At 52.4% G+C, this 13,805-nt stretch overlaps 1 protein-coding gene across 1 annotated transcript in view; it reads left to right on the plus strand.

The window, feature by feature from the left end:
* The window catches only part of LOC133348776 (mucin-2-like), a 29,154-nt gene that overhangs the window by 8,783 nt on the left and 6,566 nt on the right, over nucleotides 1-13,805 (plus strand). The gene's annotated exons all lie outside the window — the stretch shown is intronic.

Raw genomic sequence — 13,805 nt, forward strand, 5'->3', positions numbered from 1 at the left:
GTCGACCCTGTTGTAGAGGAAGAACATCGCCCAACTCGTGGTTCCAGAGGGAGCTGAAGCGACGTCCTCCCGTCCATCACTCAACGCGCGTCCACGTCGCGGCCACGGCGTGCGTGCAGCACACGCAGATTCATTTGTCACTCAGCATTTTCCGGAACGCTGCTGCTGGGGCTGACTTGGCAGGAGGGATCATTGACATAAGGCACTAACACTCAGTTTGGTGTCCTTCCCCCCGCACTTCCGATGCGCATGGTTGGGGCTATGCACGGTGCGAAATAAGTTCCACATTCATTCATAAACTAGAAACAATTTTTTTTATTTTGTCAGGCAATGCCCATTGAGCTATGTCGTTCTTTTTCATAAGCAACCTGCTCATAAATGATAGCTCAACAAAGTGGCTTATCACGTGGACATTTATAGCAGTCAAATACTCTAAATGCATGTTTCTAAATGTTGAGTCTATGGTAAGTGTTGAGACTATGGGCAGTGTTGAGTCTATGGTGCAGTTTTGAGTCTATGGGCAGTGTTGTGTCTATGGTGCAGTTTTGAGTCTATGGAAAATGTTGAGTCTATGGGCAATGTTGAGTTTGGGAAGTGTTGAGTCTCTGGGCAGTGTTGAGTCTATGGGCAGTGTTGAGTCTATGAGCAGTGCTGAGTCTATGGGCAGTGTTGAGTCTACGGGCAATGTTGAGTCTATAGGCAGTGTTGAGTCTATGGGCAGTGTTGAGTCTATGAGCAGTGCTGAGTCTATGGGCAGTGTTGAGTCTACGGGCAATGTTGAGTCTATAGGCAGTGTTGAGTCTATGGGCAGTGTTGAATCTATGGGCAGTGTTGAGTCTACGGGCAGTGTTGAGTCTACGGGCAGTGTTGAGTCTATGGGCAGTGTTGAGTCTATGGTGCAGTGTTGAGTCTATGGGTAGTGTTGAATCTATGGGCAGTGTTGAGTCTACGGGCAGTGTTAAGTCTACAGGCAGTGTTGAGTCTATGGGCAGTGTTGAGTCTATGGGCAGTGTGAGTCTATGAGCAGTGCTGAGTCTATGGGCAGTGTTGAGTCTACGGGCAGTGTTGAGTCTATGAACAGTGTTGAGTCTATGGGCAGTGTTGAGTCTATGGTGCAGTGTTGAGTCTATGGGTAGTGTTGAATCTATGGGCAGTGTTGAGTCTACGGGCAGTGTTGAGTCTACGGGCAGTGTTGAGTCTATGGGCAGTGTTGAGTCTATGGGCAGTGTGAGTCTATGAGCAGTGCTGAGTCTATGGGCAGTGTTGAGTCTACGGGCAGTGTTGAGTCTATGAACAGTGTTGAGTCTATGGGCAGTGTTGAGTCTACGGGCAGTGTTGAGTCTATGGGCAGTGTTGAGTCTATGGTGCAGTGTTGAGTCTATGGGTAGTGTTGAATCTATGGGCAGTGTTGAGTCTACGGGCAGTGTTAAGTCTACAGGCAGTGTTGAGTCTATGAGCAGTATTGAGTCTATGGGCAGTGTGAGTCTATGAGCAGTGCTGAGTCTATGGGCAGTGTTGAGTCTACGGGCAGTGTTGAGTCTATGAACAGTGTTGAGTCTATGGGCAGTGTTGAGTCTATGGTGCAGTGTTGCGTCTTGGGTAGTGTTGAATCTATGGGCAGTGTTGAGTCTACGGGCAGTGTGAGTCAAGGGCAGGTGTGAGTCTAGTGGGCCAGTGTGAGTCTATGGCAGTGTGAGTCTACTGAGCAGTGCTGAGTCTATGGGCAGTGTTGAGTCTACGGGCAGTGTGAGTCTCATGAACAGTGTTGAGTCTATGGGCAGTGTTGAGCTACGGGCACTGGTTGTAGGGCAGTGTGTTGAGATGGGCAGTGTGATCTATGGGCAGTGTTGAGTCTAATGGGCAGTGTTGAGTCTATGGCAGTGTTGAGTCTATGGGCAGTGTTGAGTCTATGGGCAGTGTTGAGTCTATGGGCAGTGTGAGTCTATGGGCAGTGTTGAGTCTATGGGCAGTGTTGAGTCTATGGGGCAGTGTTGAGTCTATGGGCAGTGTGAGTCTATGGACAGTGTTGAGTCTATGGCAGTGTTGAGTCTATGGTGCAGTGTTGAGTCTATGGGCAGTGTTGAGTCTATGGGCAGTGTTGAGGTCTATGGGCAGTGTTGAGTCTATGGGGCAGTGTGAGTCTATGGTGCAGTGTTGAGTCTATGGGCAGTGTTGAGTCTATGGTGCAGTGTTGAGTCTATGGGCAGTGTTGAGTCTATGGGCAGTGTGAGTCTATGGGCGTGTTGAGGCTATGGTGCAGTGTTGAGTCTATGGGCAGTGTTGAGTCTATGGGCAGTGTTGAGTCTATGGTGCAGTGTTGAGTCTATGGTGCAGTGTTGAGTCTAGGGCAGTGTTGAGTCTATGGTGCAGTGTTGAGTCTATGGGCAGTGTTGAGTCTATGGGCAGTGTTGAGTCTATGGGCAGTGTGAGTCTATGGTGCAGTGTTGAGTCTATGGGCAGTGTTGAGTCTATGGGCAGTGTTGAGTCTATGGTGCAGTGTTGAGTCTATGGGCAGTGTTGAGTCTATGGGCAGTGTTGAGTCTATGGGCAGTGTTGAGTCTATGGTGCAGTGTTGAGTCTATGGTGCAGTGTTGAGTCTATGGGCAGTGTTGAGTCTATGGGCAGTGTTGAGTCTATGGGCAGTGTTGAGTCTATGGGCAGTGTTGAGTCTATGGGTAGTGTTGAGTCTATGGGTAGTGTTGAGTCTATGAGCAGTGTTGAGTCTATGGGCAGTGTTGAGTCTATGGGCAGTGTTGAGTCTATGGGTAGTGTTGAGTCTATGGGCAGTGTTGAGTCGATGGGCAGTGTTGAGCAAGGGCACAGGGAGAAGGTGGGACGCTGATAGCCACGACAATAACCACATCTTGCTTCCTGCCAACATTCAACAGTTCTCGACGCGTTCATAAATAACGCTGCTTGTGGCCTTCACAGGAAATACGCAATAGGCGACGATTCGGGCCATGACCACAAGAAGGGCCATTGCTTGGTCTAGCACCGTTTGAGACGAGGCTCAAAAGAAAGCTGTCTCTGATGTGGACCAATCAGTTTGAAAGACAATGCATATATTATCAGAGTATTTTTATATATATTATCAGAGTATGTTTTTTGTTTGCATTCTGACCACAAGTATTGTGGTTAATACAGACATGATACCTTGTTAAAGGTTTCCGCTTTGTGTTTTAACAACTTAACACAGCTGTTTTGTTGCCAGAAAAAATGGGAAAAACCTATTATCATATTTTGGTACTGGCAAAGGAGGTCCCATGCCATAGTAGGTAATGATACATGTTGTTATGTTCACAGTTATTTATTGACGACCGTGTTGAGTGATTGTTGACTGTTGACTGTGTGCTTGTGCACAGCTGCCCGACGCAGCAGCAGCAGCATCATCACCAGATGGAGTTTGTATTCACTAACCTCATTGTACCGTTTTGGCTTAAAACTTTCGTGACTGCAGCCATTCATATTCTTTGGTTCTTTCGGTAAAGTCACGTAGATAGAAAAATATAAAAAAGTGAATAAAAAAAGAATAAAAAAAATATTATAAAAATAATAATAAAACAATAAAACACTGATGTAGACTGTAGCCTGGTTTTAATCGGAGTGAGCGTAATGGCAGTCTATAATGTAGAATGTAGCCTGGTTACTAGCCGTTTTATTACTGAAAGAACCAGACTAAGTCTACATTATAGACTGCCAGTACGCTCACTCAGGCTAATGTGATTGTACCGTACTGGGCAGCGTGGGGGGGTTGTTTTACTTCACCACGTTGGGCAGCAGTCAGCGCGGGTTGGTAACACGGCGGAGTTCGGGACTGATTCGGACACCCCTCGCCACTGATGTTAGCCGTGGCCCGGAATCGACTTCGGTAACCACCGCGACATCCTGCCGTGCATGATGATGCTGACAATGGGAGTGATGACGCTAGCGATGACTATTATGATGATCACCATGATGACCTTTATGTAACAAAAAAATATTTGGCGACGCTGCTGCTGCTGCGTTGGCAGCAAGTGCAATTAACAACAACAAAACTCCAAGAAACACTTTTGTCCCAAAACACTGCGTGACTTTCCGTGACTGTCCGTTTTTTTTCTCTCCACGTCTCTGCTGCCTGTCTCTGTTCCTCTCTATCTCTGTGTCTCTGCGTGCCGCTTTTTGTCTCTATCGGACTCAATCTCCCAGTCTCTCTTCATGTGGACATTTTCCCGAAAGGTCGCCTACCGCATATTTCCTTTGAAGGCCGCACCCATTGCTATCGACGGATGCGTTGAGTTGTATTGGATGTTGGTTGCTTTTTTGTCTCTTTACGTCTCTCTGTGTCTCTATCGGTCTCTCTCTCTCTCTCAATGTCTCTCTCAGGCTCCCTATCTTTGCGTCTCTCCGTGTCTCTCTCCACATTCACGTCTCTGAGCCGCCAATCCAAACCCCTCCTCTCTCTCTCTCTCCACGTGTCTATCCCGAGTTGCCCTCTTCCCATTACTATCAAACAGGGCCATGCTGGGGCATTGCACGCCATCACTCTGCGATACTGCGTTGGCAGTGATGCACAAATAACAACAACAACAACAATAACTCAACACGTCCCATACCAATAATAAGACCGTTTGGCCTTTAAAGGAAAAAACATAGATAATAGGTGACGTTTCGGGCAATGGTCCTCCTATGTGATGTTGATTAAAAACGAATGGAACGTACACCTAAGAAAGTGCGCAGGGAAGCTGATAATGATCGTGATTTGTGTTTGATGGAGCGCCCCTGATATGATAACGCGCGGTGTCTCAGAGAGATTTGTCTCCGTGCCCTGCGATTTTTTCCCTCCACATTAAGAATCAACATCGCGCGTTTAGCGTATTTGGCTGCTATACTATTGCACATGATGAGCCACTTCGTTGAGCTATCATTGTGGCCAGGTAGCTTTTGAAAAATAACTATACAGCGCTGTGGGCCTTACCTGGTTAAAATAAAAATAAAAAAATTCTAGTTCATGTATCTATGTTGAACTTCTTTGGCACCGTACATAGTGAACCGTGCTAATGGAAAGTGCGGAGGAAGGACACAAAACTGAGTGGTAGTGCCTTACGCCGATGATCCCTCCTGCCAAGCCAGCCCCAGCAGCAGCGTTCCGAAAAATGCCGATTGACAAATGAATCCGCGTGTGCTGCACGCACGCCGTGGCCGCGACGTGGACGCGCGTTGAGTGATGGACGGGAGGACGTCGCTTCAGCTCCCTCTGGAGCCACGGGCTGGGCGATGTTCTTCCTCTACAACAGGGGTCGACAGCCTGCGGCTCTGGAGTAGCGTGCGGCTCTTTGGTCGTCCCCTCTTGCGGGCAGCCGTTTAAAAACATGAGATCTTGAACATAAAATGTAGAAAAATGTTGAAGAGTTTCACTGACATCTCATCTCCACACATTTGGAAGGACACCCCGCCAGCGGCAGCTGTCCCCGCGTGGGACGGCACGAGGCTGATTTTGGCACGCGGCCTACATACGGGCATCCGACTCTGCCAGTGGAGGGCGATGATCGCTCCTCTCTGTGTGTGATCCCAGCTGAGCCATCGGCGGCGTTCACTAAGGTTTTTCTAATTTAGCAAAAAGTGTACGCTGCCGACGGCACGCGATGGCCTTCTCTTGCGAAATGGCGTCACGGGATCTTTAACGTGCACTGTGAGTGAAGCAGCAGACGGAGCTTAGCATTATTATTATTATGACTACCACGGTTGATATACACACCACGCTAAACGAAACTATTTTTTATTTTACCAGATAATGAAGGCCCACTGAGCTATGTAGATATTTTTCAGAAGTGAGCTGGCCACAAACGCTAAGTCTAACGAAGTGGCTCATCATGTGGACATTTATCGCAGCAGCCAAATCCTCTCAACGCATGTTTCTAAACAACCAGGGCGGCCGCTGGATTCGAACCGTGAACGCTCGTGGCCGGATGCGCTACACGCTGGTCCGCGTCACCGCTAATGATGATGTTGCTGCTGCTGCTGTTGATGATGTTGCTGATGATGATGTTACTATTGCTGGTGATTATGATGTTGGTGGTACTGCTGACGATGTTGCTGCTGCTGATGATTATAATGTTGCTGAAGATGATGTTGCTGCTGCTGACATTGCTAATAATGATGTTGCTGCTGCTGATGATGATGTTGCTGCTGCTCTTGTTGCTCATGATGATGTTGCTGCTGATGATGATGTTGCTGATGTTTCTGCTGATGATGTTGCTACTACTGCTGATGATGTTGCTACTACTGCTGATGATGTTGCTACTACTGCTGATGATGTTGCTACTACTGCTGATGATGTTGCTGCTACTGCTGATGAATGATAACATCGCGAGCGTGCGTTGGGATCAGCCCTCAACACATTGCTCGCGTGGGAGTTTTGGAAACGAAAGCATTCTTTATTTATTTATTTATCAAATGAAAGTTTCCATTCGACCACAACCAACGAGCATGGTACACAGGGTGGGGCACAGGTGTGGTTTGGTGGGGCACAGGTGTGGTGAGTGGGGCACAGGTGAGGTGAGTGGGGCACAGGGTGGGGCACAGGTGAGGTGAGTGGGGCACAGGGTGGGGCACAGGTGTGGTGAGTGGGGCACAGGGTGGGGCACAGGTTTGGTGAGTGGGGCACAGGGTGGGGCACAGGGTGAGGTGAGGTGAGTGGGGCACAGGGTGGGGCACAGGTGTGGTGAGTGGGGCACAGGGTGGGGCACAGGTGTGGTGAGTGGGGCACAGGTGTGGTGAGTGGGGCACAGGGTGGGGTACAGGTGGGGTGAGTGGGGCACAGGGTGGGGCACAGGTGTAGTGAGTGCGGCACAAGGTGGGGTACAGGTGTAGTGAGTGGGGCACAGGGTGGGGTACAGGTGTGGTGAGTGGGGCACAGGGTGGGGTACAGGTGGGGTGAGTGGGGCACAGGGTGGGGCACAGGTGTAGTGAGTGGGGCACAGGGTGGGGCACAGGTGTGGTGAGTGGGGCACAGGGTGGGGTACAGGTGGGGTGAGTGGGGCACAGGGTGGGGCACAGGTGTAGTGAGTGGGGCACAAGGTGGGGTACAGGTGTAGTGAGTGGGGCACAGGGTGGGGTACAGGTGTGGTGAGTGGGGCACAGGGTGGGGTACAGGTGGGGTGAGTGGGGCACAGGGTGGGGCACAGGTGTAGTGAGTGGGGCACAGGGTGGGGCACAGGTGTGGTGAGTGGGGCACAGGGTGGGGTACAGGTGGGGTGAGTGGGGCACAGGGTGGGGCACAGGTGTAGTGAGTGGGGCACAGGGTGGGGTACAGGTGTGCTGAGTGGGGCACAGGGTGGGGTACAGGTGTGGTGAGTGGGGCACAGGGTGGGGTACAGGTGGGGTGAGTGGGGCACAGGGTGGGGCACAGGTGTAGTGAGTGGGGCACAGGGTGGGGCACAGGTGTAGTGAGTGGGGCACAGGGTGGGGTACAGGTGGGGTGAGTGGGGCACAGGGTGGGGCACAGGTGTAGTGAGTGGGGCACAGGGTGGGGTACAGGTGTGGTGAGTGGGGCACAGGGTGGGGTACAGGTGTGGTGAGTGGGGCACAGGGTGGGGTACAGGTGGGGTGAGTGGGGCACAGGGTGGGGCACAGGTGTAGTGAGTGGGGCACAGGGTGGGGTACAGGTGTGGTGAGTGGGGCACAGGGTGGGGTACAGGTGTGGTGAGTGGGGCACAGGGTGGGGTACAGGTGGGGTGAGTGGGGCACAGGGTGGGGCACAGGTGTGGTGAGTGGGGCACAGGGTGGGGTACAGGTGTGGTGAGTGGGGCACAGGGTGGGGCACAGGTGTAGTGAGTGGGGCACAGGGTGGGGCACAGGTGTGGTGGGTGGGGCACAGGGTGGGGCACAGGTGGGGTGAGTGGGGCACAGGGTGGGGCACAGGTGTAGTGAGTGGGGCACAGGGTGGGGTACAGGTGTGGTGAGTGGGGCACAGGGTGGGGCACAGGTGTGGTGAGTGGGGCACAGGGTGGGGTACAGGTGTGGTGAGTGGGGCACAGGGTGGGGCACAGGTGTAGTGAGTGGGGCACAGGGTGGGGCACAGGTGTGGTGGGTGGGGCACAGGGTGGGGTACAGGTGGGGTGAGTGGGGCACAGGGTGGGGCACAGGTGTAGTGAGTGGGGCACAGGGTGGGGTACAGGTGTGCTGAGTGAGGCCTTCATTGTGCCATTAGTTTCGGTTCCTCTTTCTGGCGTCTTTTGCGACCCACCGAGCAAAACGAGAGCTGGAATCCCACTCCGGGACGAGACATTTCAGTCGGTGCCGTATAATGGATACATTCAATCTGACTTCGTGAATAAGTCGCTGTCCGTTACGAGTGAACACCTGGTGACCGAGTCACTCGAAATTAATGCGCGCCTCGGGTTCGAGATACGCAGGAATTTGAGGCTGGATGAGCGATTCGAGGGGAGCGGTTCGTGTAAGCGGTTCGCTCGCTGCGCTACGAACCTGGCGAACCTTTGGTCCCTCCTGCATGGCGAGACTCATCCTTGCAGGTCTCCTGCATCCTCACTCGGCTGAACAAAATTAACTTGAATCTTGAAAACTGTCGTTGAAAAGCAAAATCCGACTATGCGACCCACGTTCACCAATCCGCAGCGACCAGCGTAGTGAAGTATGGTCAAATAAACCCCACGGCAATTAGCGCGACGTGGGGAGGCACTCATCCAGCAGTGGATTGACACAACCGGGGCCGTCATTGAAAGCGAAACATACCTGTAAAATCTATTCAGAGGATACATTATGTACAGGCCGACATCATTGAGTAGACCTATTAGTCCAGTGGTCTTCATTGCAAGGCCCACGGGCCAAAAGCGGCCCCTGGTGGCCTTTAGTGCGGCCTCTGACGCGCGGCCCTCGCCAACACAGAAAGAGTTAAAACACTCCCATCATCATCATCGTTGTCGTCGTGCTGCTGTCAAACCCCATCGGTCTCAAAAGGTGTGGCGGCCCCCCCCCCCCACAATGATTGCGTCTTATCAGCGAAAGTGTCCCCCATCTGGAAACGAGCGAAGCACGCGCTGCATTAGTCAATAGCAGCACGGGCACCGGAGCATGTTGCGTGGCCTTTAACAGATGCATGGAGAAACCAGCGTCTGGGTTTCCACTGTAGTTGCGGGAGGAATGGTTCCACCTACGCAAACACACGATCCTTATCCTGCTTCCTCTTGAGTCTCCAGACTTCGAACCGCCGCAGGCGTGGCGGCACGCCTCGCGGTGGGAGAGCCAAGGTGCGCCGTGCATGGAAACAGAACAGGAAGAAGGGAGGGCGGGGAGGGGAGAGAATGGGGAATGAGAGGGGAAAGGATGGAGAAGGGAGACACGGGAGGAAGAGGCTGCAGGGAGGGCCTCGGTGCTGCGCCACGGAGCGGAGTCTGCAGTGTGTTTTCACAGAGGGCGGTGGGGAGGGAGGGAGGGGAGCGATTCAGAGTTGGGGTGGTCACACACGTGGTTTACGCGAGGCTTGAGCTGATGTAGTGATATTTGGAGGACTTTATTCATAAATGATTCAATCGTTTTGTCGGAGGGTGGCCCTCGTGTTTATTTCACCGAGATAATGCGTAACTTTAGTTTCAAATGTGTCAATAATTTTCATAATGTTTATCATTAGTAACAAAAAACTAACCACTTATTTGTTTTACTAACTGTTGAAACGAAAGCGATTCACCAGCATTGCATCTTTCAAAATGATTAACAATTGCTTTTCTCAAATTAATGAACAGTTGGCCCAAGTTAACTTTTTAAATCGCCTCCTTTGATTGCAGTAGTAATAGTAGCCCTGGCATTTAAAGGGCGTGTACACGCCTGAGCGCATTACGTCACAGCTCATATTAACCACTGGAAGGACACAGACCCCCAGGGGCACCCCGAGTGGCAGCTGTCCCCGTGCGGCACAGGTTGACTCAGCACGTGACCTGCGAGCGGGCGGTAATCTGCTGCCGGTAGTAGGTGGGGATGTATTGCCGTGTGTGTGTGTGATCCCCAACCGGGTAATATTTTCGGGTGGTCCGTGTTTGGAGCATGACAGCCAAATCACAACGATAACAGCGACACCAGCCGCGCGGTTTGTAGCGCGCACAGCGGTGCACGGACATCGTCCAGTGAGCGTGACTGTGAGGATCGGAGCCAAGCTCGGCGCCGCTCGAGCGCTCGCGGAGAGAGGAAGGGAGAGAGAGGTGGGGCCATTAAGAGAGAGGTGGGGCCATTAAGAGAGAGGTGGGGGGCCTTTAGGTGCCTCTTAGAAGTTGGTGTCGAGTGAGCGCTGCTGCTGCTGTGAGCGTGCTGCAGCAGCAGCAGCAGTGGGGACGGTGATGATGGTCGCGCTCCCAGACGACGGAGGCTGCTGCAAAGAAACGGCGCCTGGCAGTGACCACGGTGCAGTTCCTGGGTGTAGAGACGAGGACGAGGAGGTTGTGAGTCGCGCTGCTGCTGCTGTGCAGAGTTCCACCGTGAGCTGTAGTGCAGGGTGACAGGGGCTGTGGTGCAGGGTGACAGGAGCTGTAGTGCAGGGTGACAGGAGCTGTGGTGCAGGGTGACAGGAGCTGTGGTGCAGGGTGACAGGAGCTGTAGTGCAGGGTGACAGGGGCTGTGGTGCAGGGTGACAGGAGCTGTAGTGCAGGGTGACAGGAGCTGTAGTGCAGGGTGACAGGGGCTGTGGTGCAGGGTGACAGGAGCTGTGGTGCAGGGTGACAGGAGCTGTGGTGCAGGGTGACAGGAGCTGTGGTGCAGGGTGACAGGAGCTGTAGTGCAGGGTGACAGGAGCTGTGGTGCAGGGTGACAGGAGCTGTGGTGCAGGGTGACAGGAGCTGTGGTGCAGGGGGACAGGAGCTGTAGTGCATGGTGACAGGAGCTGTAGTGCAGGGTGACAGGAGCTGTAGTGCAGGGTGACAGGAGCTGTGGTGCAGGGTGACAGGAGCTGTGGTGCAGGGTGACAGGAGCTGTGGTGCAGGGGGACAGGAGCTGTAGTGCAGGGTGACAGGAGCTGTAGTGCAGGGTGACAGGAGCTGTGGTGCAGGGTGACAGGAGCTGTGGTGCAGGGTGACAGGGGCTGTGGTGCAGGGTGACAGGAGCTGTGGTGCAGGGGGACAGGAGCTGTGGTGCAGGGTGACAGGGGCTGTGGTGCAGGGTGACAGGAGCTGTGGTGCAGGGTGACAGGAGCTGTGGTGCAGGGGGACAGGAGCTGTAGTGCAGGGGGACAGGAGCTGTGGTGCAGGGTGACAGGATCTGTGGTGCAGGGTGACAGGAGCTGTGGTGCAGGGTGACAGGAGCTGTGGTGCAGGGTGACAGGGGCTGTAGTGTAGGGTGACAGGAGCTGTGGTGCAGGGGGACAGGAGCTGTGGTGCAGGGTGACAGGGGCTGTGGTGCAGGGTGACAGGAGCTGTGGTGCAGGGTGACAGGAGCTGTGGTGCAGGGGGACAGGAGCTGTAGTGCAGGGTGACAGGAGCTGTGGTGCAGGGTGACAGGAGCTGTGGTGCAGGGTGACAGGAGCTGTGGTGCAGGGGGACAGGAGCTGTGGTGCAGGGTGACAGGAGCTGCGGTGCAGGGTGACAGTGTGGACGACTGGCAGTAGGCGACCTTGTAGCTGACCCTGCTGGCGATGTGAAGTCAGTGGAAGGGAGCAGGGGGAGGTGAGGGACTCTAGCCGAGGATGACACGGGAGAGATTGCACTGCAGCCGGTGGAGTTTCTTGAGGATACTCAATGAATTTCGAACCAGGACAGAGTTTGCAGAGTTCAAGGCGAGATGTCGGTGGGGATGAGTGGACGGCAATGACGTGAGTGCCTTGAGGTGGTCTTTGCAATATATGATCAGGTTTGTGTAGCTGTCGAGGGATGAGATGTGATGGGAGAATTGGAGAGTGGAGCCAGCGATTAATATGCGCGAAGGATGCGTGGAGGTGGCGAGGGGCTGTCTGGTGCCAATCAGAATGGCTTCCGATTTGGAACCATTCAATGAGAGATTGTTGACCCAGAACCACTGCTGCAAGGCGGCGGTGCACTCTGTCAACTCCCTCGCCTGGTATGCAGGGAGTCGTGGTGTTCATGGGTTCGATCCCAACCCTGACGTCTTGTTGTGCAGGGCGCTTCAAAAAAATGTTAACACTAACATGGGACTATCGTTTTTAATGGATAAGGAACGGATAATACACTGTAACAAGATAATACATTTCGATTTAAAGCTTTCGTGACTGCAGGGGTTCATCTTCTTGATTCTTTCGGTAAAGTCACGTAGAATGGAAAAAATAAAACATAATAAAATAATTCTCACGACGTTTCGGCCTGGTGAAGAACAGGTCTGTCGAGAAGACAAACTGTCTTCTCGACAGACCTGTTCTTCACCTGAGGACGGCTGCTTGCGTTGTGGCCGAAACATCGTGAGCATTATTTTATAATGTTTTATTTTTATTATTTTATTATTTCCATTCTACGTGACTTTACCGAAAGAATCAAGAAGACGATAACACATGTATGTTCATGAGCTTAAAAATGTCAAAGCGCCTCCACTTGATAATTGTTTTTTTACCCTTCTATCTGGCAACAAAACTTACCCTTCTATCTGGCAACAAAACTGTTGCCAGATAGAAGGGTAAAAAAACCAATTATCATATTTTTACTGGCAAATGAGGCGCCTCCACTTGTTCGCCATCATTGTCAACACACGCCTGGAATCTTCTCCAGGTGGTCTCCAGAGGCCCGGAGGGACATCTCATGCGGTATTGTTGCAAATTCTCAGAAGTGTAAAAAACAATTTGAAGCACGCTGTGTGTGTGGAGCCTGAGTCCGTCTCTCTCGGCGGTCGCGTGGATTTTTTGCTCTTCTTCTCCGGATCCTCCAGAGACTTTCACTCCCCCCCCCCTCCTCCACATTGAGCATCAACATCCACGCGTTGTTGGCCGCTGGACGCTGTTTCCAAAAATGTGACTCCCCAAATGACTCCATTGGGGAAACAGATTCTCGGACGCTGTCTTTCGGACGCTGTCTTTCCGACAGCCCTGTTCTTCACCTGAGGACGGCTGCTTGCGTTGTGGCCGAAACGTCGTGAGAATTGTATTTTATTGGGTTTTATTTTTATTACTTTATTATTTCCCTTCTGCGTGACTTTACCGAGAGAACCAAGAAGACGAACAGATTCTCGTCATAGTTGAGACGCGAATTGAATCAACCGAGGGCTGCGTGGCGCCCCCTGGCGATCACGGCCCGGCAAGGCGCTTTGCGCAGGGAGATCCATTTACAGATACCCCACTAAGACGACAGGGGAAAATTCCAGTATGGAAGAACAATGCAACGCCTCCCATCAATGATGAGATCGTAGAACTCTCTCCTGAGAACACTTACTCCACCAGAGCCCGTGGGAGCTACTTACAGCGTTGTAATGACGCGTGAAGCCGAGGAGGTAATTTGAAAGCAGCGGGGTATCAATATTATCAAACTGAATTATTCACACGGAACGCTCGCAGTACGGGAGCTCTGTGCGCCTTACCTGGGAAGATGAAACATAGTTTAGCTTTCTTTGTCGATGTTTACAAGTGGTTTTGTTTATTGTTTGTTGTTGTAACGTTCTGACCTGCCCCGACTGGACATCTGTGGAAAAAAAACTTTCTAGCTCATCGGATTCCTGCAGGATAAAACACATTCCTGCGGAGGGAGCTGGTAGGAACTTTGGGTTGCTCGGTCAATGGCCAGGGTCAACGGCGGTGTGGTGTATTCCGCAAATATGCCCGACTGTGAGGGCGGGCACAAGCCGGCGTGAGTAGGTTAAACGTTGAGTTTTATAAGGGCACCACGGGGTGA

Source organism: Lethenteron reissneri, chromosome 28 (assembly GCF_015708825.2).
Source record: "Lethenteron reissneri isolate LAM-NWPU_2019-01 chromosome 28, ASM1570882v1, whole genome shotgun sequence".
Lineage (NCBI taxonomy): Eukaryota > Metazoa > Chordata > Hyperoartia > Petromyzontiformes > Petromyzontidae > Lethenteron > Lethenteron reissneri.